Genomic DNA, 4,886 nt, shown 5'->3' on the forward strand with positions numbered 1-4,886 from the left:
TTAACAAACAAAACCTTCAGAGTTACTACTTTAAATATATTCCAAGAATTAAAGGAAACTGTTTAGATAACTTAAAGAAATATGATGAAAATGGTTCAGTAAGTAGGGAATACCAATAAAGAAATAGATTTATTTTACAAGAACCAAATGGAAATTCTAGAATGGAAAAGGACAATAACTACAATGAAAAAAAAATCACTAGATGAGTTCAACAGCAGATTTTGGATAGAGAAAGAAGGAATCAGTATATTTGAAGATAGACCAATAGAATTTATTTAATCTGAAGAAGAGAGAGAAAAAAGACTGAAGAGAAATGAACAAAGTATGAGAGACCCCTGGGGCAGCATCAAACATACCAACTATGCCAAAATGAGAGGAGAGAGAGAGGGGACAGGAAACAAATTTGAAGAAATAATGGCTGAAAACTCCCCAAATTTAATGAAAAGCATTAATCTACATGTCCAAGAAGCTCAAAGAATGCCTGTAAGGAAAAATACAAGGAGATCTTCACCCAGTCACATCAAACTGTTGAAAGCCAAAAATGAATAAGAAATCTTGAAAGCAGAAAGAGAAAAAATAATGATCATGTAAAGGTGAACAATAATAAAATTAATGGCTGACTTCTCATGAGAAAAAAATGAAGGTCAGAAGGTAGTGGAATGACATATTCAAAGTGCTGAAGGAAAAAAATGTCAAAAGAATCCTATAACTAGTAAAATAATCTGGACTACTCACAGACAGTTTCCATAGCTCTTACATAAACTAGAACAAGAGGGAACATTTCTCAACTCATTCCATGAGGACAATATTATCCTGATACCAAAACCAGTCAAAGGCATCAAAAGAAGAAAACTACAGACCAATATCTGTCATGATCATGAACTCAAAAGTCCTTTACAAAATATTAGCAAACTGAATTCAGCAATATGAAAAAGAAGGATTATATACCATGATAAGTGGGATTTATTTGAGGAATGAAAGGTTGTTTTAACACCCAAATATCAATGGATGTAATTGTAATGGCTTGGCACTCTGTACCCAAGATTATATATCTTAATCCATTCCTGTTGCAAGTGAACCCATTGTCAATAGGACCTATTTCAGTTAAAGTGTGGCCCAACTCAGTGAAAATGGGTCTCAAGCCTGTTACTGGACTCTTATAACTGGAATGAAATTGAGAAAGCCATTAGAAGCCTAAAGTCAATGGAACCCAGCAAAGCTAGGAGAGGCCACCATGTGCACTGCCATAAGACAGAAAAGTTAACGACCAAATTTCATTGGCATCTAGCCCCAGAGCACCACAATCTACTGGGTGAAAGTATGCCTTGCAGATGCCTTGAGTTTGGACTTCTTCTAGCCTCAAAACTGTGAGCTTTTAAAATTCCCACTGCTTAAGCCAACCCATTGTATGGTATTTGTTTTAGAAGCCAGGGCACTAAAACAGTACAGGTAATGTTAATAAAGGACAAGCCACATGATCATCTCAATAACTACAGAAAAGGCATTTGATAAATTCCAGCAACCATTAATAATAAAATTTCTCAAACTAGGAATAAAGGGGAACCTTTTTAATTTGATAAAGGATATCTATAAGAAACCCACAGCTAAAGCATGCTTAATAGTGAAAAATTGAATGCTTTACTCCTAAAATCAGTAACCTGGTAAGGATATCTGCTTTCACCCATCCTATTCAGCATGGGTGTAAGACAAGAAATTCTAACCAGTGTAAGACAGTGTAAGACAAGAAAAATCGGTTAAATGGATTGGGGAGGGAAAAGTAAAACTGCCTTTATTGGCAAACAACATGATCTCGTACAAAGAAGATCTGAAGAGATATACTAGCACAAATAAAGGAGTTTTGGCAAGGTCACAGGATGAAAGACCAACATACAAAATATTGTGTTCCTATAGGCTCAAAATGAACAGGCCAAACATGAAATTAAGAATATTCCATTCTCAATAGCATCAAAAAGAATAAAATATTGAGGTGTGAGGTGAGCACCAGGCCCCAGGTGGGATGGGCCTTAGAAGCTGGCAGGATGGATGTGGCGGTGGTGTACAGCCAAGCAAACCCTAACACTTGAGTGATGAATAGCCGTGGCATCTGGCTGGTCTACATCATCCTGGTGGGACTTTTGCACAATATTTGACACAGCCTCCCCTTCTTCAGCATTTCTGTTGTCTGGACCCTGACTAACATCATTCATAACCTGGCTATAAATGTCTTTCCACATATGATGAAAGCAATACTCTTTGAGACCTCTGACCAGGAAAAGGCATGGCTACTGACACACCAGGAACAGAGATGGTCTACAGGCTCCAGTTTACCTGTTCCCACAAGTTTCTCAGCATCTCTCCTATTGTACTCTCTCCTGGCCACTTCTACACCAACTATGATGCTACTCACTTTCTCATCAACACAGCTTCATTTGCCCAGTGTACTACCACCTAACTTGCCTCCAATTCCATGGGGTTTGCTTCTTTGGCATCAGCAAGTTCTGAGGGATAGGACTGGGGACAGCTCCACAGGCATGGGAAGACTCTGGAACAAAGGACTGTAACATCCTTTGCACTTATTCACAATCTTCTCTATCTCAAAAGCCTGGGTGGGCCATGGTGGCTCAGTAGGCAGACTTCTCGCCCGCCATGCCAGAGACCTGGATTTGATCCCTGGTGCCTGCCCATGCAAAAAAAAAAAAAAACTGGAAAACCATACAACCTTTCCCAAACTCTTAGGAAGATAAAAAAAAAAATTGGAAAATGGGGCTCTCTGGGGCTAACCCTGATAAGAATAGGTTTCTTTAAATCAGAAGAAGCAGGTAAGACAAGGACAAAATCCTTCTCCTCCATAGCAGGAAGCTGCCTTTGAGTAGCTTGTTTGGTGACTAAGGTTTTCCTTATTTTTCACCCCCCTACAATCCACGAATCCTCCCACCTTTTCCAGCTTTGTTTTGCTGTTTATTTTTCTTATAATAAAGATAGTTCTTTAAAAGATGAATAAAAGACACAGGAGTAAATTTAAGTGGTGCAAGATTTGAGCACTGAAAATTACGAAACATTACAACAGAAATTAAGACAATCTAAACAAATTGCGACATATTCTATCTCCTTGGATTAGAACATACGATATTGTTAAGATGACAATTCCCCTAAAATTGATGTATGGATTCAACACAATCCCTATTAAAAACCAAGCAGGATTTCTGACAGAAATCAATATTGATTTCTTTAGCTATTAGCTAGAATAGCCAAAATAATTTTTTAAAAAGAAGAAGCAAGTGGGGGACTCATAATATCTGATTTTGAAAGTTTTCTAAAGTCACAGTAATCAGGACAAATGGTGTCAGCACAAAGAAAGATGTATAGATCGATGGAACGGAATTGAGAGTTCAGAAATAAATCTTTATATTTATGGTCAATTATTTTCCACAAAGGTGCCAAGGTACTTCAGTGGAGAAAGGATGGTCTCTCAACAAATTTTGCTAGAACAGCTGGATATCCATATGGAAAAATGTGAACTTAAGACCCTTATCTCACAACATACACAAAAATTAACCCCAAATCATTCACAGGTCTAAATATAAGAGCCAAAACTATAAAACTTCTGGAAGAAAACTTAGTAGAAAATATTTGTGACTTTGGGATAGGAAATAAATGCTAGATATGATGCCGAAAGTATGATATATTATATCAAAAGAAACAACTGTTGGGTGGCTCACAGGTAGAGTTCTTGCCTGCCATGCTGGAGATCCAGGTTCGATTCCTGGTGCCTGCCCATGTTAAAAAAAAAAAAGGAAACAACTGTTAAATTGGACTTCATCAAAATTTAAATTTTTTGCTCTTCAGAAGGCTCCATTAAGAAAATTAAAGAAACCAGACTGTGTGAAAATATTTTCAAAACTATAAGTGATGAAGAATCTGTATCCAAAATATGTATTGAACTCTTACAACTCAATAATAAGAAGTCAAACAACTCAATTAAAAATGGGAAAAATACCTCAATAGCTATTTCACCAAAGAAGATATACAAATGACCACATCCCCACAAAGCAGCTCTGCACCTGCTCTTGCCTCTTGGGTTTGTTGGAAGAAGAAGGAGGTTGGCGTGCCCCACTGTGCCTGAATGGACCCGCAGTTCATGGACCTATCCTTGAATGGACACAGACCAAATCCATCATCAGTCATTGTGGTAATGATGATAAGAACGACATTGTGATATAATCTATTAACTCTTTCTGGTATGGAGTTCTGTCCCAGTACAGGCTCTGCCATTTTCAAGGCACATTATTAGCCACCATGTTCTCTCAGCCTCACCGTCCCGCAGGGTGAACATTCTCACCAAGACTGGCTTCCCTGGGATTACCCGGTCACCTCCATACTTTCCTCCCCCCAGCCTAATATATCCCAGGTTGCAAAGGCTAGGTGACCCGGGATCCCTTTCCCACTACCTTCCAGGGGACGCCCTGTCAGTCGTTCCTAAGAGGGTGCATTTGACTGGTAAAACCGAGGCTTCCCATCCTTCCAATCTCTGTCTCTTTGATACAAAAAGATAATTTGTACCACCCTGATGTGTTTTATAAAGAGAAAAAAAGAGAGATGAGAACACTTACTGTGACCGAGTACCACCAGTGGGACTCTTAAAACTCAGTGCAAAACCATGATAGCTAAGGAGGCAAGATTCAGCCTGAGGAAGGAGAAATGTGGTTTATTGAAACTTTGCTGAAAAGAAGGAATTTCTCACATGGGACAACTTGCTTGGAAGTAGAAGGAGCTGAAGTTTAGACATGTGATTCTCATTACTAGCTACATCCTTTCAGACAGGAGGCAGAAATAATTGGATCCATTTTTTATTTTAATTATAATTCTTTGACTGGCTTTAAAGAAAT

The 4,886-nt window shown here is 38.3% G+C and overlaps 1 pseudogene; it reads left to right on the plus strand.

Annotated features, from left to right (window-relative positions):
* Positions 1 to 2,039: 2,039 nt before the first annotated feature.
* Positions 2,040 to 2,502, plus strand: LOC143662643 (ORM1-like protein 2 pseudogene; annotated as a pseudogene).
* Positions 2,503 to 4,886: the final 2,384 nt, after the last annotated feature.

This window comes from Tamandua tetradactyla, chromosome 18, assembly GCF_023851605.1.
Source record: "Tamandua tetradactyla isolate mTamTet1 chromosome 18, mTamTet1.pri, whole genome shotgun sequence".
Classification (NCBI taxonomy): Eukaryota; Metazoa; Chordata; class Mammalia; order Pilosa; family Myrmecophagidae; genus Tamandua; species Tamandua tetradactyla.